Genomic DNA, 22,681 nt, shown 5'->3' with positions numbered 1-22,681 from the left:
ACTTATTTGTCTGTCTACAATGACTTGTCCCTTTACTTGTGCTTCATCGACAGAAGGCCGAGCAAAACATGCTACCGCGTGTCTGCGAACGGTTACTCTAAGCGGACTCGGTGGCGCAACTTTAGCACGTCTGACTCCAGATCAGAAGGTTGCTTGTTCTAATCACGTCCGGGTCAAATTCTCTTTTTATCATTTCCATCTATCTGTCTATATACTTATTTGTCTGTCTGCAATGACTTGTTCCTTTACCTGTACTTCATCGACAGAAGGCCGAGCAAAACATGCTACCGCGTGTGTGCGAACGTCTGCCCGAAGCGCACTCGGTGGCGCAACTGTAGCGCGTCTAACTCCCTATGAGAAGGTTGCGTCTTCTAATCACATCTGGGTGAAATTCTCTTTTTATTATTTTCATCTATCTGTCTATCTACTTATTTGTCTGTCTACAATGACTTGTCCCTTTACCTGTGCTTCATCGACATAAGGCCGTGAAAACATGCTACCACGTGTGCACGAACGGCCACCCTAAGCGGACTCGGTGGCGCAACTTTAGCAGGTCTGACTCCAGATCAGAAGGTTGCGTGTTCTAATCACGTCCGCGTCAAATTCTCTTTTTATTATTTTTATCCATCTGTCTATCTACTTATTTGTCTGTCTGCAATTTCTTGTCCCTTTACCTGTGCTTCATCGACAGAAGGCCGAGCAAAACTTGCTACCGGGTGTGTGCGAACGGCTACCCTAAGCTGACTCGGTGGCGCAACTTTAGCACGTCTGACTCCAGATCAGAAGGTTGCGTGTTCTCATCACGTCCGCTTCAAATTCTCTTTTTATTATTTTCATCAATCTGTCTATCTACTTATTTGTCTGTCTACAATGACTTCTCTCTTTACCTATGCTTCATCGACAGAAGGCCGAGCAATACATCCTACTGCGTGTGTGCGAGCGTGTGTGAGAACAGCTACACTAAGTCAACTCGGTGGCGACCCGGTAGGACGTCTGACTCCAGATCAGAAGGTTGCGCGTTCGAATCACGTCCATGTCAAGTTCTCTCTTTTATTATTTTCATCTATCTGTCTATCTACTTATTTGTCCTTCTACAATGACCTGTCCTTTTACCTGTGCTTCTTCGACAGAAGGCCGTGCAAAACATGCTACCGCGTGTGTGCGAACGGCCACCCTAAATGCACTCGGTGCCGTAACGGTAGCGCGTCTGACTCCAGATCATAAGGTTGCGTGTTCGAATCACGTTTGGGTCAAATTCTCTTTTTTATTATTTTCGTCTATCTATCTACCTTTTTGTCTGTCTACAACGACTATTGTCTTTAGCTGTGCTTCCTCGACAGAAGGCCGTGCTAAACATGCTACCGCGTGTGTGCGAACGTCTGCCCAAAGCGCACTCGGTGGCGCAACTGTAGCGCGTCTGACTCCCGATGAGAAGGTTGCGTGTTCTAATCACGTCCGCGTCAAACTCTCTTTTTATTAGTGTCATCTATCTGTCTATCCACTTATTTGTCTGTCTGCAATGACTTGTCCCTTCACCTGTGCTTCATCGACAGAAGGCCGAGCAAAACATGCTACCGCGTGTGTGCGAACGGCCACCTTAAATGGACTCCTTGCCGCAACGGTAGCGCGTCTGACTCCAGATCATAAGGTTGCGTGTTCCAATCACGTCCGGGTCAAATTCTCTTTTTTATTATTTTCATCAATCTGTCTATCTACCTATTTGTCTGTCTACAACGACTCGTTCTTTTACCTGTGCTTCATCAATAGAAGGCTGAGCAAAACATGGTTCCACGTGTGTGTGAACGGCTACCCTTAACGGACTCGGTGGCGAACCGGTAGCGCGTCTGACTCGAGATCAGAAGGTTGCGTGTTCGAATCACGTCCGGGTCAAATTCTCTTTTTTTATTATTTTCATCTGTTTATCCAATTATTTGTCTGTCTACAATGACTTGTCTCTTTACCTGTGCTTCATCGACAGAAGGCCGAGCAAAACATGCTACCGCGTGTGTGCGAATGGTTACCCTAAACGGACTCGGTGGCGACACTGTAGCACGTCTGACTCCAGATCAGAAGGTTGCTTGTTCTAATCACGTCCGGGTCAAATTCTCTTTTTATTATTTTCCTCTATCTGTCTATCTACTAATTGTCTGTCTACAATGACTCGTCTTTTTACCTGTGCTTCATCGACAGAAGGCCGAGCAAAACATGCTACCGCGTGTGTGCGAACAGCTACACTAAGTGTACTCGGTGCTGCAACGGTAGCACGTCTGACTCCAGATCAGAAGGTTGCGTGTTCGAATCACGTCCTGGTAAAATTCTCTTTTTATTATTTTCATCTATCTGTCTCTACTTATTTGTCGGTCTACAATGACTCTTCTCTTTAGCTGTGCTTCCTCGACAGAAGGCCGAGCAAAACATGCTACCATGTGTCTGCGAGCGGCCACCCTAAAAGGACTCGGTGGCGACATGGTAGCACGTCTGACTCCAGATCAGAAGGTTGCGAGTTTGAATCACGTCCGGATCAAATTCGCTTTTTTTATTATTTTCATCAATCTGTCTATCTACTTATTTGTCTGTCTACAATGACTTGTCTCTTTACCTGTGCTTCATCGACAGAAGGCCGAGAAAACATGCTACCACGTGTGTGCGAACGGCTACCGCAAGCGGACTCAGTGGCGCAACGGTAGCGCGTCTGACTCCAGATCAGTAGGTTGCGTGTTCGAATCACGTCGGGGTCAAATTCTTTTTTTATTGTTTTCAACTATCTGTCTACTTATTTCTCTGTCTACAATGACTTGTCTCTTTACCTATGCTTCATCGACAGAAAGCCGAGCAAAACATGCTACCACGTGTGTGCGAACGGCTACCCTAAGTGTACTCAGTGGCGAACTGTTAGCGCGTCCGACTCCAGATCAGAAGGTTGCGTGTTCGAATCGCGTCCGGTTCGAATTCACTTTCTTATTATTTTCATCTGTCTATCTACTCATTTGTCTGTCTACAATGACTTGTCTCTTTACCTGTGCTGCATCGATAGAAGGCCGAGAAAAACATGCTACCGCGTGTGTGCGAACAGCTACACTAAATAGACTCGGTGGCGACACAGTAGCACGTCTGACTCCAGATCGGAAGGTTGCGGGTTCGAATCACGTTCGGGTCAAGTTCTCTTTTTTACTATTTTCATTTATCTGTCTATCTACTTATTTGTCTGTCTACAATGACTCTTCTCTTTAGGTGTGCTTCATCGACAGAAGGCCGAGCAAATCCTGCTACCACGTGTGTGCGAAGGGCTACCCAAAACGGACGCGGTGGCGACACGGTAGCACGTCTGACTCCAGATCAGAAGGTTGCGAGTTTGAATCACGTCCGGATCAAATTCGCTTTTTTTATTATTTTCATCTATCTGTCTACCTACCTATTTGTCTGTCTACAAAGACTTGTCTCTTTACATGTGCTTCATCGACAGACGGCCGAGCAAAACATGCTACCGCGTGTGTGCTTACGGCTACACTAAGTGGACTCGGTGGCGACCCGGTAGCACGTCTGACTCCAAATCAGAAGGTTGCGTGTTCGTATCACGTCTGGGTCAAGTTCTCTTTTTAATATTTTCATCTGTCTATCTACTTATTTTTCTGTCTACAATGACATATCTCTTTACCTGTGCTTCATCGACAAAAGGCCGAGCAAAACATGCTACCGCGTGTGTGCGAACGGCTACCCGGAGGGTATTCGATGGCGACACGGTAGCACGTCTGGCTCCAGATCAGAAGGTTGCGTGATCGAATCACGTCCGGGTAAAGTTCTCTTTTTATTATTTTCATCTATCTGTCTATCTACTTATTTGTCTGTCTACAATGACTCTTCTCTTTAGCTGTGCTTCCTCGACAGAAGGCCGAGCAAAACATGCTACCACGTGTGTGCGAACGGCCTCCCTAAACAGACTCGGTGGCGACATGGTAGCACGTCTGACTCCAGATCAGAAGGTTGCGAGCTTGAATCACATCTGGATCAAATTTCCTTTTTTATTATTTTCATCAATCTGTCTATCTACTTATTTGTCTGTCTACAATGACTTGTCTCTTTACCAGTGCTTCATCGACAGAAGGCCGAGAAAACATGCTACCACGTGTGTGCGAACGGCTACCCCAAGCGGACTCAGTGGCGCAACGGTAGCGCGTCTGACTCCAGATCAGTAGGTTGCGTGTTCGAATCACGTCGGGGTCAAATTCTTTTTTTATTGTTTTCAACTATCTGTCTACTTATTTCTCTGTCTACAATGACTTGTCTCTTTACCTATGCTTCATCGACAGAAAGCCGAGCAAAACATGCTACCGCGTGTGTGCGAACGTCAGCCCAAAGCGCACTCGGTAGCGCAACGGTAGCGCCTGTGACTCCCGATCAGAAGGTTTTGTGTTCGATTCACGTCCGGGTCAAGTTCTCTTTTTTATTATTTTCATCTATCTGTCTATCTACTTATTTGTCTGTCTACAATGACTTGTCTCTTTACCTGTGCTTCATCGACAGAAGGCCGAGCAAAACATGCTACCACGTGGGTGCCAAATGCTACCTTAAGCGGACTCGGAGGCGCAACGGTAGCGCGTCTGACTCCAGATCAGAAGGCTGCATGTTCGAATCACGTTGGAGTCAAATTCTCTTTTTTATTGTTTTCAACCATCAGTCTACCTATTTGTCTGCCTACAATGACTTGTCTCTTTACCTATGCTTCATCGACAGAAGGCGGAGCAAAACATGCTACCGCGTGTGTGCGAACGTCTGCCCAAAGCGCACCCGGTGGCGCAACGGTAGCGCGTCTCACTCCCGATCAGAAGGTTGTGTGTTCGGTTCACGTCCGGGTCAAGTTCTCTTTTTTATTATTTTCATCTATCTGTCTATCTACTTATTTTTCTGTCTACAATGACTTGTCCGTTTACCTGTGCTTCAGCGACAGAAGGCCGTGCAAAACATGCTACCACGTGCGTGCGAACAGCTACACTAAAAGGACTCGGTGGCGCAACGGTAGCGCGTCTGACTCCAGATCAGAAGGTTGCGTGTTCGAAACACGTCCGGGTCAAATTCTCTTTTTAATATTTTCATCAATCTGTCTATCTACTTATTTGTCTGTCTACAATGACTTGTCCCTTTACCTGTGCTACATCGACAAAAGGCCGAGCAAAACATGCTACCGCGTGTGTGTGAACGGCCACCCTAAGTGGACTCGGTGCAGTCTTCTTCCGGCAGCGCCAGCGAGTTGTCGTGAAATCATGAGCTCCGACGGAGCGGCGATAGTGACCCGCGCTGGCCGCGGAAACAGGAATGATGGTGGGGATGACAAGGACTACGAGATCGTGCTGCCTACGTTGCCCACCGGCCGTGTAGTACTGAACACGTTGTTTTTGCACGGCGATGTGCGTGAAAGGCCCTACAGTGTCGAGGATTTCCGGGACGCCCTCGCATCTGTGTGCGTGCTTCGTGACGTCGTGGCGTTAGGCGCATATGAAATTAACCATGTGTGCGCGGTGACCTTGAACACCAGTGAAGCCACCAAGAAACTGGCTTCGCTTAAGGAACTGAAAGTGAGAGGCCGCCGGTGTATCACTTGGATCCAGAAGACCAGCAAGTGAAGCTTCGCCTCCACTGGATGCTTCACGGCGTCCTGGACGAAGATATTCGCATGGCTTTTGCGGCCTTTGGCAACGTCACCGAGGTGACTCGAGAGCGTTGGCGGCTCCAAGGTATGAAGAAAAAGGGCTCAACCACAAGAACCGTTCTGCTCAAGTTGAAGCCTGGATACAAAGTGGACGACCTTCCCCACCAAGTCCAAGTTGCAGGGGAGTTTGCCCTTGTTGTGGTACTCGGACGAGCCATGCAGTGCCTACAATGTCATGGCACGGGACACGTCCGCCGAGACTGCAAGGTGCCCCGGTGCTCCAAGTGCCGCCGTTATGGGCATGCGGACGCGGACTTCGTACGCACCTACGCGTCGGCGACAGGACAGTCGAAGGCGGACGACCGGGAAGAAATGATGGATGTCGTCGAGGCAGATGAGGCCGCTCGGTGCACCGACGAGGCCACCAAGCAGGCCGGACCTCGAGACTCGTTGGCGTCTTTCTGCGGTGAAGCTCCGAAAAGGAACACCCCGGCAGACCAAGAAGCGCAAGGCGACTCAGCAGAGTCTGTCAACTTGCCGGTGGCACAGGCTCTGCCTGCGGGTTTGACAGTGGACACCGGCAAGAGTGACACACCAACCCTCCCAGAAGCGGTGGGCGACACATCCATGTCATCCGTTGTGACGGTCAAAGCCCCCGAAAACTCACCAGGACCCAAAGTCGGCGAGCGCAAGGATGCCAACGAGCTAACCCTGGAGAAGAGTGGCGTTCAAGCACCGACCAACGTCGCCGCAGCTCCCTAACGCCCCCACCCCCCAGCCAGCAATGACAGTGCTGAAACGGCCACGCCTGGGTTCGAGCAACCGCCAGCAAATTCTTTGCAAGGACGGCGGCCGTCTATTCGAACGCGTCCCAACATTCCGGCTGATAAGCGTGACGGCGACGCCGAGACAGTCGGGCAGTCAACAGCTTCGCCGGACGGCACCGCCGGCGATGGTACGGTCTAGCCATAGGCTAGACGCGAATGGTGAGCACAATGCTGCCGGTTTTCTTTGTTATCTTGAAAATGGCGCCTGTTTTCCGTTGAATGTCGCCACTCTTAACATCAGAGGACTGGCAGGTAAACGAAAACAAAGCCAGCTTTACCGTCTCGTAACGGAGCGCGACATTGACGTGTTAGTGGTACATAAAACGAAATTTGATGGCGATGCAGAGACGGGCAGCATGGGGCAACTGTTTGCGTCAAGGTTTTTTGTTGTAGTTAGCCACGCGGTGGGCACATCGGCTGGGTGTGTACTTTTTGTTAAAAAGTTGCCTGGGCTTGAAGTGAACGCCCATTCTTCGTGTGAAGCGGGTCGTTGTGTTGTTCTGGACTTTGCTCTGAATAACACCAAGTGGCGGGTCGTGTGCGTGTACGCGCCCGACAGGGTTGAAGAAAGGGCACAGTTTTTCTCGGCCTTGAGCAACACCTCTATGTGGGAAAGAAATTACTAATGCTGGGCTATTTTAATTGCGTCCTGAGCACACACGACAAAACAAGCACTCTGGGTTACACAGATAAGAGTACCGACATTTTGAATAGTATTATCGAAAAATGGGCCGTCGAGGATGTAGCGGAGTGTATTACAGCCACAAGTGCGGTCAAGTACACGCGTTTTGAAGGCCCTAGCCACGCAAGACTTAACCGCATTTACGTTTCCGTCAACATCCTACTAGAATGCACTAGATATGTCATCCCTGTGTCTTTTTCCGATCACTGCTTAGTCCTCTGCTCTATCGGTATTACGAAGCGAAATAAGTCATTCTCAAGGGAACTGTGAAAATTGAATGATAACCTTCTGCATGACGACATTTATACTCGGGAGGTGAAAGGAGAAATTATTAAAATTAGCCCCAGCGGAACTATGTGCCTTTGGCAACAGTGGGAACTTTGCAAATAAAAGCTTAAACTTAAAGCAATAAATACGGCAACGAGCATTCGGTACGAGGCAAAAAAAGGAGACTGAGTTGAGTGTGTTACTCGACAAGTTACTCATGCACGAGTGCCGAGCCCCGGGAAAGTGCAGTGAATATATCAGAAAAGTAAAAAGAAAGTTAGAGCAGCTGGATGAAGAGCGTTATCGGGGCGCGCTGGTTAGGGCAAGGGCAGAGGGCACTGCAGCAGGTGAAATGCCGTCGAAAGGCGCTCAAGGCTTGGAAAAAGCCCGAGCGGAAAGAAACTGCGTACGTGAGATGGAGCGGGGCGGTACCGTATTAACTGATACTGAAGGCATCACAAGAGCTTTCACGGACCATTATCGCGAGTTGTTCGCATTGCACGACGCAAATTCAGTGAGCTTCCAGACTGAATTTCTGCCGTTGTTACTCTGTCTGGATGACAAAAGAAAAGAGAGCTTGGAGCGTGCGATAACTGTGACTGAAGTAGAAGCTGCCATAGACAAGTTAAACCGAGGGAAGTCACCCGGTCCGGACGGTTTCACAGCTGCCTTTAATAAAGAGTTTAAGCACGAAATTAGTCCTATTTTGACAGGAATATTTAACGAAGCCTACAAATTAAATATCTTGCCGCCATCCTACAGGACGTCCCATACGGTTCTGATACCAAAAACAGAGGATTCACGTAAACTGAAAGCTGTCTCAGCGTATCGTCCTATAGCCCAAACAAACGTAGACTATAAAATCTACATGAAGGTATTATCTTGAAGATTACGAGCAGTGATCAAGAACATCGTGGGGCCTCACCAAACGTGCGGCATCAAATTGCGTTCCATCACTTTAAATAATCATAACGCACGCAGCGTTCTAGATTTCTGTGATTATTCGGATGAAAAAGTTGCCATGTTATAGATTGATCTAGAAAAAGCCTTGTATTGTGTTCATCACCAAATTTTGTTTTCTGTGTTAAACCATGTTAACTTCGCTTCTGTTATTTGCGAGGGAGTGGCCCTGGCTTACAGGGACTGCACGACGAGATGGATTGTGAATAAAAATCTGGGGCCCCCATTAACGTGCAGCGTTCGCTTCATCAGGGTTGCCCACTCAGCCCTTTGTTATTTTGTGTATATACGGAAACGCTGTGCTTGAAAATAATCAACGACAAAGAAATTCACGGTTTTGAGTTGCAGGCAGCTGAAGTCAAGCTGCTGGCGTATGCAGATGATGTGGCTATTCTCTCAAGGGATCAAGACAGCATTAAACGAGCTGTTGGTATTGTGTGTGCTTTCAGTCAAGCTACTGGGAGCTGTGTTAACTGGTCAAAGTGTTTGGGGCTCTGGCATGGATCGTGGCCAACGAAGCCAGACCACTTCGCTAACGTGCCCTGGGCAACGATCCCAGGCAAGTACTTAGGCATCCCGCTTGGCGCATATCGTGAGAGCGACCAGTTTTGGAAAGGCCAAATTAAGGACACGCAAGAAAAAGAGAAGAAGTGGAAAGGAGGCACGTTGTCGTCTTTCGCCAGAGCTATCGTTTGCAACCTATTTTTTATAATCAAGCTGTGGTACGTCATGCAGGTACTACACTGTTCAAGGACGAATGTGCAGAAGTTACACCAAATATTTGCCGTCTTTGTGTGGGCCTCAGGATGGGAACGCTGCAGCCGTACTAGCTTGTTCCGAAGAGTGAAAGACAGAGGACTTGGGTTAGGTCACCTATTTCTACGGCAGCTAGTTAATCGGTTTTTGTTTTTTCGAGACGTCACCGATCCCTTCCTGCGCACCCTATGTCAATTGCGACTAGGCTGGCATCTGCCGGAATATGTTGTGACCACAGAAGAGAGTGCAAGAGGGATAGGGGGCTATTACAAATAAATAGTGTCTAGTATGAAATATTTAAGTGTTCGGTTTTCAAGAGAATACCTTGCGATTGTTAAACGAAAAGAACTGTACTTCGCTTTATGCGACATTGTCTTTCCTGTGACGTTGTACAGGACACTGTACGGCAAAGGCCTAGGCACAAACGTTTTGAAGAAAGTGAAGAAAATGTATGTACAGCCTGGAGCCAAAACATTTTTCTTTAAGTTGCATACTGGTACATTGCCTGTGGAAAAATTTTTGGAACGTAAAGGATGCTATTTGCCCTAGGGCACGCATTGCCTAATTTGTAAGCTCCCAGAAACCATAGACTATGTGTTTTACACTGCAGGGAAGGAGTCTATTTTTGGGATGTGTTGCAAAGAGCTCTTAAGAAAGAATTCCCGTTGAACCCACACGGGATTCGGTTCCTGAGTGTACAGGATGAAGATGGGCTGCCATTCCACGCAATTATGCTCATAGGCTTCCCCTCGTTCTGGCGTTCAAGAATGGCAGGCTATCATTTTGATATAGATGCACGGCCTGCTCGAGTCTACTTCAGAGAAAGCGTCAATTGGTTTGTTGATATTCACAAAGCGGTACCGAAACCACCCGACTGGCTCTTAAGAGTAGAGCCACTGGTCACGTTACCAGAATTTCAATCCGACGATACCAGCTTTCCGCTGGTTTACAGCAATGTCATCATATGTACGTGGTTCATGGTGTGGTTTTACCATCAGTGTTGTTTGTGTTGTATGTTGTTTACCCAACAGGTAATAAACAAAAAACTGGACTCGGTGGCGACACGGTAGCAAGTCTGACTCCAGATAAGAAGGTTGCGTGTTTGAATCACGTCCGAGTCAAATTCTCTTTTTTATTATTTTCATCTATCTGTCTATCTACTTATTTGTCTACATTGACTGGGTGCACGTTCAAGAACCCCAGGTGGTCGAAATTTCCGGAGCCCTCCACTACGGCGTCTCTCATTATCAAATGGTAGTTTTCGGACGTTGAACCCCACGAATCAATCAATTGTCTACAATAACGTGTCTCTTTACCAGTGCTTCATCGACAGAAGGCCGAGCAAAACATGCTACGGCGTGTGTGCGAAAGGCTACCAAAAGCGGACTCGGTGGCGCAACGGTAGCGCGTCTGACTCCAGATCAGAAGGTTGAGTGTTCGTATCACGTCCGGGTCAAATTCTCTTTTTTATTATTTTCATCTATCTGTCTATCTACTTATTTGTCTGTCTACAATGGTTTGTTCCTTTACCTGGGCTTCATCGACAGAAGGCCGAGCAAAACATGCTACCGCGTGTGTGTGAACGGCTACCCTTGGTGGACTCGGTGGCGACACGTTAGCACGTCTGACTCCAGATCAGAAGGTTGCGTGTTCGAATCCCGTCCGGGTCAAGTTCTCTTTTTTATTATTTTCATCTATCTGTCTACCAACTTATTTGTCTTTCTACAATGACTTGTCCCTTTACCTGTGCTTCATCGACAGAAGGCCGAGCAAAACATGCTACCGCGTGTGTGTGAACGGCTACCCTAAGCGGACTCGGTGGCGCAGCGGTTGCACGTCTGACTCCATATCAGAAGGTGGCATGTTCGAATAACTTCCGGGTCAAATTCTCTTTTTATTATTCTCATCTATCCGTCTATCTACTTATTTGTCTGTCTACAATGACTTGTTCCTTTACCTGTGCTTCATCGACAGAAAGCCGAGAAAAACATGCTACCGCGTGTGTGCGAACGACTACCCTGTGTGGACTCGGTGGCGACACGGTAGCACGTCTGACTCCAGCTCAGAAGGTTGCGTGTTCGAGTCAGGTCCAGCTCAAATTCTTTTTTTTTCAATATTTTGATCTATCTGTCTATCTACAACGACTTTTCACTTTACCTGTGTTTCAACGACAAAAGGCCGAGCATATTATCCTACCACGTGTGTGCGAACGGCTACCCTAAGTGCACTCGGTGGCACAACGGTAGCGCGTCTGACTCCAGATCAGAAGTTTGCGTTTTTGAATTACGTCTGGGTCAAGTTCTATTTTTTCCATTTTCATCTCTTTGTCTCTCTTATTATCTGTCTATCGAATGGCTCGACCCTTTACGCGTGCTTCCTCGACAGAAGGCCGAGCAAAACATGCTACCACGTGTGTGCAAAAGCCCCCCCCTCCAAAAAAAAATATGACTTGGTGGCGCAACGTTAGAGCGTCTCACTTCAGTTCGTAAAGTTGCGTGTTCGAATCACGTCCGGGTCATGTTCCCTTTTTTTCATTTTCATCTATACATATATATTTATCTGTCTATCTACAATGACTTGTTTCTTTACTTGTGCTTCATCGACAGCAGGCCGAGCTAACATGCTACTGCGTGTGTGCAAACGGCCGCCCCAAGTGAACTCAGTAGCGCAATGGTAGCGCGTCTGATTCCAGCTCAGAAGGTTGCGTGTTCGAATCACGTCCACGTTAAATTCTCTTTTTAAGTACTTTCATCTATCTGTCTATCTATTTATCTATCTGTCTACAATGACTTGTCACTTTACCTGTGCTTCTTGACGGAAGGCCGAGCAAAACATGCTGCCACCTCTGTGCGAACGGCCACCCTAAGGTCACTTGGTGGCGCAAGGATTCCACTTCCGGCCACCGCAGTGTACTGACGTGTGCATCATGTGCTCCATCGGGGCGGTTTCAGCGGCCCAGATGACCATGGAAACAGGATTGCTGCCGATGAAAAACATGATTACAAAGTCGTGCTGCCGCAATTGCCCACAGGTGCGTGTGTTCAGAATACTCTTTTTATACACGAAGATATCAATGCAAGACCTTATCGTGCTGAAGATGTACGCGATGCCTTGGTCCACCTGGGTATGTTGCCTCAGGTAATTGCGTTAGGCGCATTGCAACTGAACCACGTATGGGCTGTTGCGAAGCGCACCTCCGACGACGTTACGAAGGGCGCTTCGAAATCTCACCGCTGCAACCACTGTTTCGAAAGACGGCGTCGCCAACACGGTCCCGAAGGCGCCACTGCATCGAACTCCGCCGGGAAGGTCACCAGCCGTTTTGGTAGCGTAGGTTTCTCAGCTCGCGACTGCTTCTGCGCAGAGCTGATAGACGAGCGGACGAGACGACGGTGAGTTAAACAAGGTTTATGTACAGCATATATACAGAGGCGTTACAAATTCGGCACTGGGGCCGACAGAGACTCGAAGAGCCGAGCTCTCCTCTCTAACACATAGGTCTGCTCTCAAACGGGTCCGCTCTGACACACATGTCAGCTTTCACCTAGGACCGCCGATCGCGACGCGCCGCAGGGCTTCTTTTATATGCACCGGGTCCAACCAAAATGTCCAATCAGAAGCGCCATTGGTCGTCAGGGCAGACTCCTCCAGTGGGGTCGCCGCTGGGCCGCGTCAGACCCCCAGACATGAAGACGCCAGTTGTTTACTCGACGGGCTCGCTTGCACGTGCGCTGGCTCACTGCACGTGGCGACAGAAAGGCGCCGACAGAAAGGCGCCGTGGCGTGCTGACACGGTTGAGTTGTTGATCGCGTCAGGCGGGCTCGCTGCCGGCCTTGACACAGATTGCCTTTTTCAGAGGCACGGCCGTTCGCTGTGGACTCGCAGGCATAACAGCACCCCCGCCGCCAGACAATGCGCCGAAAAGACGAGCTGCTTCCACGGGGCTCGTATGTCAGGCGCGCTCGTTCGCCAGGTCCCTCCAGGTTCGCCTCCAGGGCCATGGGGAGAATGCAGCTCAAGACTCTGTTCCGGGAACACATCGCATTCTTCAGGACGGACCCCAGCTCCACTGGCTTGTCGCCACAACTTGTTGACCAGCTTCGCTCGTCTCTTCTGACAATCTTTGGTTTCAGCACTTGTCGATGGTTCTGCAACTTGCCAAGACGGTTCGACAACAGACAACACATGACACAAGCAAGTGCCCTCGGTCACCCGACAGAACACCAGACAAAGTATAGTACAACATATACCTATCTACGTGTCTATCTGAATTTCGTTCCCTCTACATCAATAGGCACATGTGAAACACAAGACTCTTAAAATGACAACTCAAATTTCTTTTTCCCACGTACAACAACGCAACGAATTAGAATACAACAAAGTTGGCTCCTTGAGCTCATTCTGGACGAGAGCGCTCAGCTCAGGTCGTGATGAGGTCAAAATTTTGCCCCGAATCGCCAGCGAGATACCGAAAGGTTGAGAAGGTACTAGCTAGAACGCCCTGCTCAATGCACCTGCATTAGCGTTTAGCTTCCCCCCCCCCCTTTTTTTTGATAGCGAACGTCAAAGTTGCGCTGTGGAGCAACATGCTCCACCTCAGTAACCGGCCACTTTTAGGCGACGATATCTATGCGGCACCAAGAGCGGCTCAGACTTGCGACGTTGCACAGGGGAACAATGAGACAGCTTGCTACGGATTGACTCCTCACCGCTTAGCTCGATATCGTGTTCGATCACCCTCGTGTTTCCGGGGCGGTCCGAAAACGCGTCTCCAAACTCGGAAACAATCTTTCTCAGGTCCTCCTTCCGGACTTCACTTAACCTAGGCTCTAGGTTCATCTGCTCCCAGATTACTTTCGATCCCCCTTCGAATATATCCCTAGAACTCCAAATTTCTGCTCCCTCTTTCTCTGAAGCATTCAACAGCTGATTGACGACCGCTTGACGTTGCACGTATGGTTTTATCAAGTTGTAAATTTTATTGGCCGCCTTCCTAATTTAACTTCACAATTGGTATCAGAAAGCGTCGATACTACTTTTGCGGGCCCTTCCCGATGAACCTCAAGCTTGTTCTTTTTGGACGGCCGCAGCAGCAATACCTGACTTCCTACTTCAAAAGTGCGCTTCTTCACCGATTTCTCGTAGTGCTCCTTCGACAGCACTTGTGAAGCTTTTTTGTGGCTTTCCACTAGCGCTTCAATCGAGAGGTACTCACGCTGCTCTCGAATGAGCGTCTCTCGATCAACTCTCGGCAGCTCGCTCCAACTTTCCGCTACAGGCAAGAGCGCTGCAACCCTCTCGCTCTGACTCAATGGCGCCATGTCGTCTCCGTCTACGCATACCGCGCCGGTCGCTTCGGCGACGAGCCACTCGCGTGACTGCTCACATGACTCACGCGGAAAATTTCCTTTCTGAGGTTCCGGCGACCCGCCGACAAGATCATTCGAGAGTTCACCGCATTGAACAAGGTCAAGCTTCCGCGAAAGCTTCCGCGCTTGCGATCGCGTGAGGGCCATGCACGCTAAGTTGGGGAAGAACGATTTGCCCTGCTCTTTGAGAAGCTGCTCTGAGTTGTTGGAGAAAAGATAAGGAAAACGATCATTTAGCGCGGCAGACACAGCCGCTTCGGTGCGAAGCTTACTGAACGGGCCTTCAATGACAACCGCGGCGATTGGTAAGCGAATACTCTGCTCCTCGGTGACTTGCCTGATCCACGCGCATTCTCCTGTAAAGTCATCCGGAGACACCAATGAAGGATGGACAACGTCCATGGTTGCCGCTGAGTCTCTAAGTGCTCGGCACGTTTTCTCATTCACCATAATTTCTTGGAGATACGGCTCCAACAACCGCATGTTTTTTTCTGATTCTCGAATCGTTGCGAAGGCAAACTTTTCCTGGCAGTTTCTCGCGATGTGTCCTTCCTTTTTGCAGTTGTAGCAGATTAGCGGCTTCCGTTTGTTTTCCGATTTAAATGCCTGTGTGCTAGAAACCTCACTCGATTTCTCCGCTTCTGTTTGCCCTTCCCCTACACTGTCCTTCGTAAGAGACGGGTCCTTCTTGAAATTACGATGCGGAGCGGGTCTCCGTTGATAAGGTTTCTTTGAAAAGCCCTCTTTTCTCTCATCCTTTTCAACGCGCACTGCCCTGCTGTGCAACTTTCGGCGAGTATAATACTCCTCAGCTAACTCTGCTGCCTTGTTTAGCTGTACTTCACCAAGTTTGTCCTGCAGCCAAAGTTTGACATCCTCCTCGATGCAGCGGTAGAATTGCTCCAATGCAACGCATTCCAACACTTTATCGCGGTCGTCATAAACACCTTCGCCCTTGAGCCATTCAATTAAATCGGCTTTAAGACGAAACTCGAAGTCAACGTGTGACTCATTCCCCTTTTTAGCATACCGGAACTTTTGACTGAAAGCCTCGGGTGACAACTTATAACGTCTTAAGAGCACTTCCTTAACCTCGTCATATCTCTCAAACGCTTCCCTCGACAAGCAAGTTATCGCGTCGGACACTTCGCCGGGAAGAAGAGCTAACAGGTGCCGCGTCCAAAGAGACCGCTCTAAAGCGTTTCGCTCACAGACTTGTTCAAACTTGACGAGATACTTCGCCATGTCCTCGCCTACTACGAACGGTGGCAGTTGGTCCCGAACTCGAAAACCGCTGACCTGAATCGTTGGAGAAGCCACGCTAGGCGCCTGCGAACACTGTAGGATTGCCAATTATATTCGTTTCAACTCGAGGCGCTCCTGTCTCTCGGCCTCCTCGCGCTCGCGACGTTCGCGCCTTTCAGCTTCTTCGCGTTCGCGAGCTCCGCGCCTTTCAGCTTCTTCACGTTCGCGAGCTTCGCGCCTTTCAGTTTCTTCGCGAGCTTCGCGCCTTTCAGCTTCTTCCCGAGCTTCGCGCCTTTCAGCTTCTTCACGAGCTTCTCGTTTTTCAGCCTCCTCACGTTCGCGAGCTTCTCGCCTTTCAGCCTCCTCGCGGCGTGCTTTGAGATCCACCCAGGCCTCATCGACTTTCTCAGCCGACACTCCCTCATGCTTCATGATCTCAAGGATCGCTTGCTTTCGTTTCGCACGGCCCAAAGTAATGCCGAGTTCCTCACAAATTTCGATGAGTTCCTTCACTTTAAGGTTCTCCATCGTTCACACTAGCCTCTTGCTGTTTGCCCCTGTTAACAATTTACTTGCCGTACTCACTATAAGTCAACTAGCAAGACGCGCAAGCAATTTTTCACACTCCCGTGTTTACACCCTCCGCATTAACTTTAGTTTCAAAGCGCTTCGACTTGGCTTGAAACGATCAAAGCTCACTCTAATGCTTCACACAGCCCTTCTCTAAACTACTATAACCTGAGCTAGAGTAGTCTGGTGAACTGAGGGGAAAACATCAGGCACTCACCGCATCGATGTCGCTGACGCCGGCCGATCCCGCAGCTGCCAACCACTGTTGCGAAGCGCACCTCCGACGACGTTACGAAGGGCGCTTCGAAATCTCACCGCTGCAACCACTGTTTCGAAAGACGGCGTCGCCAACACGGTCCCGAAGGCGCCACTGCTTCGAACTCCACCGGGAAGGTCACCAGCCGTTTTGGTAGCGTAGGTTTCTCAGCTCGCGACTGCTTCTGCGCAGAGCTGATAGACGAGCGGACGAGACGACGGTGAGTTAAACAAGGTTTATGTACAGCATATATACAGAGGCGTTACAAATTCGGCACTGGGGCCGACGGAGACTCGAAGAGCCGAGCTCTCCTCTCTAACACATATGTCTGCTCTCAAACGGGTCCGCTCTGACACACATGTCAGCTTTCACCTAGGACCGCCGATCGCGACGCGACGCAGGGCTTCTTTTATATGCACCGGGTCCAACCAAAATGTCCAATCAGAAGCACCGCTGGTCGTCAGGGCAGACTCCTCCAATGGGGTCGCCGCTGGGCCGCGTCAGACCCCCAGACATGAAGACGCCAGTTGTTTACTCGACGGGCTCTCTTGCACGTGCGCTGACTCACTGCACGTGGCGACACAAAGGCGCCGACAGAAAGGCGCCGTGGCGTGCTGACGCCGTTGACTTGTTGATCGCGTCAGGCGGGCTCGCTGGCCTTGACACAGATTGCCTTTTTCAGAGGCACGGCCGTTCGCTGTGGACTCTCAGGCATAACAGGGCTGTGTTTTTCACTACAACCCAAGCCACGAAGAACATGCTAGCGCTTAGCGACGTAAAGATGAAGTAAAAGCGTTCTCCTCATTGACCCGAATAACCTTATGTGATGCCAAAGCTTTATTGGCTACTACGTAATGTACCAGACAAAGACGTGCGCACCGCGTTGGTGAACAATGGAAAAGTGACCGAAGTAACGAAAGAACTATGCCGCGTCCACCGAATTGCTTGATCCTGGACCAGGAGAGTAAACCTGCAGCTGAAAAATGGCGGGACTATCGAAGACTTGCCACACCAACTCCAAGTGAGTGACATAAACACGCTTTTGGATGTGCCAGGACAGGCGCCACTTTGCTTACGGCGCCGACGAACAGGCCATATACGGCGGGACTGTCGCGTACCTCGCTGCGACCGGTGCAAACGCTATGGGCACGAAGAGCGCGAATGTGTCCAGACTTACACCAGTGTGGCTGGGCCTGTGGCTGGTCCTGTGGCTGAGCCTGTGGCTGGTGATCATGTCGCGGAATATGTAATGGACAAAGTTGATGCAGAAGAAGCCGCCGGCCGCAAGACTCAAGCTCCGGTGTTCACGCCCCTCTCTAAGGGCCCCAATGACGATGGATGCGAAGCAGCTCAGGGTGAGCAAACCGGCCGTATCAGTCAACAGAGCAAGGACCTTAGCATCGTACCTTCAGACAAAAAGCGTGACGAGAAGGACAAAAGTACCGTGACGTCGACCGAACATTTTAAGTCATGGACGCCACTAGGGAGGGGGGGGGGCATTTGCAAAGCGTTCACGTGAGTAGGGTACTACAGAGGACGCAGGACAACAGAAAACGATTGGAAGTCAGCCGGCAGCCAAAACACCAGCACACAGGCGACTCAGCTCCGGGTTCACAAAGCTGAACATCGCGGCGGGCGCGCGTCCACCGCCCAAGCCACCCTCGTAGCCACGGGGGACAGACTTTCAACAAGGGAGCAAAATTACTAGGTGGAAAGGAATGTGACAAAGATGGCTTCAACGTTATATAAAGCGTGTGGAGGGGGCAAGATTGTTTGTGTATACCCACAAATTCTACCGTGACAGCCCGGGTTGTATCACGTAGGGAGGTAAGAACCATGCAGTCTGCACTATCGTTCGCACGGCCTTCACAGCATGAAACGGAGTTACGTGGCGCTACCTTAAATGTTCGTGGCCTACGCTCTAGACGAAAGAAGTACAGTATCAGGTTAGTCGCCTCTTTTTCGAGAAAGGCCTCAATGTCGTAGCGGTACAGGAAACGAAGGTCGAAAGCCAAGAATAAGTGGACTGTATGGTCGAACCTTTTAGGCGCCGCTCTAATGTTTGTATTTCTCACTGTGTTGGTACCTTTGGGGGGGGGGGGGGTGCGCCCTCTTCTTGCGCAATTCTTTAGGGTTAGTTGAAGAATGCGTTCATACTACCAATGATGGCCGCCTTGCCTCTTGTATTTTTGTTGACTTTATTGAGAAATGACGTATTATTTTTGTATATGCACCGGACAGCCCAACGGAGCGGTTACCCTTCTTTGCACGCGTCGAAGAGTATTTAAAATGTGAAAGACATGTGATACTGTTGGGCGATTTCAACTGTGTGTGTTTCTGAGAAGATAGGATCAAAAGGCTAACCACACGTGATCAAAGTGCCTTGTTGTTGTCAGAGCTTATGCAAGATAAAGGGTTAGATGTTGGCAATCTTGTGCTAAATGGAAATGGCCTTAAGTACACGCATTTCCAGCACGATTGCTGTGCCCGATTAGACAAAGCGTATGTATTGCAAGCACTAGTGCCGGTATGTAAGACATGTAAGCATAAACCGGTAGCCTTCAGTGACCATAGCGCCGTAATTTTTACGATAGGTGCGAAAAACAAAAAGCCAATCTTTTCGTGGAAGTTTTCGAAAGTGAACAATAAATAACTTAGTGATGAAGTCTTCGTGGACAAGGTTAAAATGCTCATCGATAAAATACTCTTGACTGAGTCGGGGCGATTGGTCCCTGCATGGGAAGAGTTCAAGCAAGAAGTTAAAATTGCTCTCGTTCCTCAAACTCTTGTTGTCACTTGAGAGCACGGGACCAGACACCTTAGCGAAAGAGATAATAGAAGTGAAAAAACAGCTCGAAAAAGCGGACGTAGAAAAATACAAAGGAGCAGTTATACGCGCACGCGCAGAGCACTTTTGGATGGGCGAAACACCGACGAAACGCTCACAGTGCTAAGAAAAGGGCTAGGCATCCCATATTGAAATAAAATGCATAAAAAATAAGGAGGTGACCACCACGAACAAACAAATGATAAAAAAGCAGTTGTCGATTATTACAGAGGATTGCTGGGCAGAAGGGGCAAGAGTATAAGTCTTGGACGGCGAGTTCTAGTCAATAATGCTTATACTAGATAAGGAGACTACCGAATGCCTGGAGCAGCCGTTTCAGTTGGAGAAACAGAAAAGGCCATTGACGAATTGACTGAAGGTAAAACGCCCGGCCCAGATGGGCTAAGTGCAGCCTTTTACAAAACATTCAAAGATGAGCTGTCGGAGTTACTTTGTCGCCTCGTTGCAGCGGCTTATAAAGTAAATGTCGCCGTTCTTTTGAAGGTCACATTTTGTACTTATCCCGAAGAGTGATGACCCGGTAAAGCTTTTGTTGGTGAGCGCTTATCGCCCCATAAGCTTCACTAACACCGACTACATGGTTCTTATCAAGGAGTTTGCCAAGAGATTACAAAGTGTGATAAAGCCCACACCAAACATGTGAAATTAAGGGTCGAACAATTGGCACCACCATCCACACCGTGAGAAGTTAGACCTACAAAAGGCTTTTGACAGTGTTGTGCATGCGGTACTATTTTCAATATTTGAACATGTAAATGTTGGAAGTGTTATATTAGAAAATGTGAAATTGCCGCATAAGAACTGCTTCGCTATAGCCTTGTTATCAAGAAGGAAGTCACGGAAAACTTTCCAATTGCTAGGAGTGCTCGTCAGAGATGTTAATTTTCCGCATTGTTATTTGCCTGTATTTGTAGCTCCTTTGTTTGAACATAGGTAGCAATGACAGAATACGTGGGTTTCAGTTGATGACGAGTGAGGTCAAAATATTGTCATACGCAGACGATTTGGGTGCACGTTAAAGAACCCCAGGTGGTCTAAATTTCCGGAGCCTTCCACTACGGCGTCTCTCATAATCATATAGTGGTTTTGGGACGTTAAACCCCACATATCAATCAATCAATGTCATACGCAGACGATATCACTGTTTTTTCAAGGGCTGGAAAAGCATTAGTGAAACAGTTAGCGTACCAGATAAGTACTGCAAGCGGTCAGGCAGTGCTTTGAATTGGGATATGAGTGCATGTTTCTGGCATGGAACCTGGGATGAAAGTCCTGACGTCTTCGAAGAGAGAAAGTGGAGCTTCGTGCCGACGAAGTAGCTTGGTGTACAATTGCAGAGTTATAATGATCCCATTGAATATTGGAAATAAGAGACGGAAAACTTGAGAGAAAGTGAACAAGTGGGGAGTGAAAAACCTCTCGATATTCGTGAGGTCCACGGTCTGCGATATATATCTAGCGGCCAAAACTTGGTATGTTCAAGTGCTGTGCATGAACCGCTCAAGCTTACAAAAGGTACACAGAGTTTTTACCACTTTTGTTTGGGCCTCCAAGAGGGAAAGCTCGAGCCGTACAAATCTTTTCCGCTCAGTGAAGGCGGGTGGGCTGGGACTAGCCCACTTACTTCTCAAGCAAATAGTTTCAAGGTTTATTTTTTTGCGTGATCAGAGGCATAATGTGTTGTGTACTATGCTTCAAATTAGATTATGCTGTTATCTACCCGAATTCGTTGTATCTTGCTGTTGCGCTGGGCTTATAGGCATTCATGGTTGTCTGCGCGAAGTGGTGGCTGCTTTCAGTATACTAGTTCTGCGTTTTTCTTCACAGTATGTAAGTGGGGTGACAAGAAGACAACTATACCAGGACCTAACCGATGTAATGCTACCTGGGCCGATGTACCGTACGATATACGGAGAAGGTCCTGCGAAAAACGTCCTGAAAAGGGTTACAGAATGGGATATGACCATCAGCAAAGACTTGTTTTTGTTCAACTACACACCATCACGCTTCCGGTAAAACCATTGCAACAGGAAAAAGGTTTATTTGTTCCATGGTCTGTTAATTGTCTTTTATGTCACAAACCAGAGATCATTGATCACCTATATTTAGATTGTTTTGACACTCTATTTTTTGGGGACAATCTGCAACGAACTTATAAAAATAACTACCTTTAACATCTTATGGAATTCGTTTTCTACCTGTTTATAGGGACACTGGCATACCGTATATATTTATGTTGTTAAGTATGCACGGCATCTGGAAAGCATGAATGGCATATCGTCATCGTGATGTTAATGTGCATACTGCCAGAGAATACTTTATTGAAAGCATACCCTATATAAAAGATGTACTTGATGCAGGTGAAGAGCACCCAGAGTGGCTACCTGTATTGAATAAACTTGTCACGCCTAAACATTTTTATTCCTACTACGTTAAGCAAAGTGTTTTTGGCATTTTAAATGCTTTTCCCTACTTCTTGCGAAAGTGTTCGTATTAATTTGTGTACACGATGTACTTAACTCTGCATAGAGAAAAAAATGGACTCGGTGGCGCAACGGTTGCGCGTCTCACTCCAGATCAGAAGGTTGCGTGTTCGAATCACGTCTGGGTCAAGTTCTCTTTTTTTCGTTTTCATCTATCTGTATATCTATTTATCTGGCTATGTACAATGACTTGTTGCTTTAACCATGCTTCATCGACAGAAGGCCGAGCAAAACATGCTAACACGAGTGTGCAAAAGACCACCCAAAGAGGACTCTGTGGCATTCTGCTTCCGTCAGCCGAGCTAATTGGATGGCAGCGTCATAAGCTCGAGCGGAGCAGCGATCATGGCCAGTGTCATTCGCAGAAACAGGAATGTGGATAACGAATACTAGTTTATTTTTTTACAACTACTAAAATGACGACTTGTTATCAACAGCGTGTTTTTACACCGTGATGTCCTTGCGGGGCCATACAAAGTCGAAGGTTTATGGACGCATTGACGAAAACGGGCCTCCTACCCGATGTTGTAAGCCTTGGTGCGCAGGTTAACCACGTGTGGACGAAGACGTTCAATGACGCCGCTCCCACGAAACGCCTGCTTGTTTTGAAGGAGGTACAGGTGAAGGTGTGGCGCTGCTTCGTCTTCGACCCACAGGACCAGCAGGTGCGGCTTCGAATACATTGGCTGCTGCGCGGGGTGAGTGACGAAGATGTACGGACGGCGCTTTCTGCAAGGTGGTTGAGGTGAGCCGTAAGCGAAGGCGGGTCCCGG

At 48.5% G+C, this 22,681-nt stretch overlaps 6 non-coding genes across 6 annotated transcripts; all 6 read left to right on the top strand.

The window, feature by feature from the left end:
- Positions 1-1,818: 1,818 nt before the first annotated feature.
- TRNAS-CGA (transfer RNA serine (anticodon CGA)) lies at positions 1,819-1,890 on the top strand. The gene has a single exon. It is a non-coding gene; the product is annotated as a tRNA-Ser (tRNA).
- A 776-nt stretch (positions 1,891-2,666) lies between these two features.
- TRNAW-CCA (transfer RNA tryptophan (anticodon CCA)) lies at positions 2,667-2,738 on the top strand. Its single transcript has one exon. It is a non-coding gene; the product is annotated as a tRNA-Trp (tRNA).
- Positions 2,739-4,149: 1,411 nt separating this feature from the next.
- On the top strand, positions 4,150-4,221 carry TRNAW-CCA (transfer RNA tryptophan (anticodon CCA)). Its single transcript has one exon. It is a non-coding gene; the product is annotated as a tRNA-Trp (tRNA).
- Positions 4,222-4,996: 775 nt separating this feature from the next.
- TRNAW-CCA (transfer RNA tryptophan (anticodon CCA)) lies at positions 4,997-5,068 on the top strand. Its single transcript has one exon. It is a non-coding gene; the product is annotated as a tRNA-Trp (tRNA).
- Positions 5,069-10,520: 5,452 nt separating this feature from the next.
- Positions 10,521-10,592, top strand: TRNAW-CCA (transfer RNA tryptophan (anticodon CCA)). The gene has a single exon. It is a non-coding gene; the product is annotated as a tRNA-Trp (tRNA).
- An 11,373-nt stretch (positions 10,593-21,965) lies between these two features.
- On the top strand, positions 21,966-22,037 carry TRNAW-CCA (transfer RNA tryptophan (anticodon CCA)). The gene has a single exon. It is a non-coding gene; the product is annotated as a tRNA-Trp (tRNA).
- Positions 22,038-22,681: the final 644 nt, after the last annotated feature.

The sequence above is a fragment of the Rhipicephalus microplus genome, chromosome 5 (genome assembly GCF_043290135.1).
Source record: "Rhipicephalus microplus isolate Deutch F79 chromosome 5, USDA_Rmic, whole genome shotgun sequence".
Classification (NCBI taxonomy): domain Eukaryota; kingdom Metazoa; phylum Arthropoda; class Arachnida; order Ixodida; family Ixodidae; genus Rhipicephalus; species Rhipicephalus microplus.
Note: the sequence above shows the minus strand (reverse complement) of the source record. Positions and strands in the feature narration are given on the sequence as shown.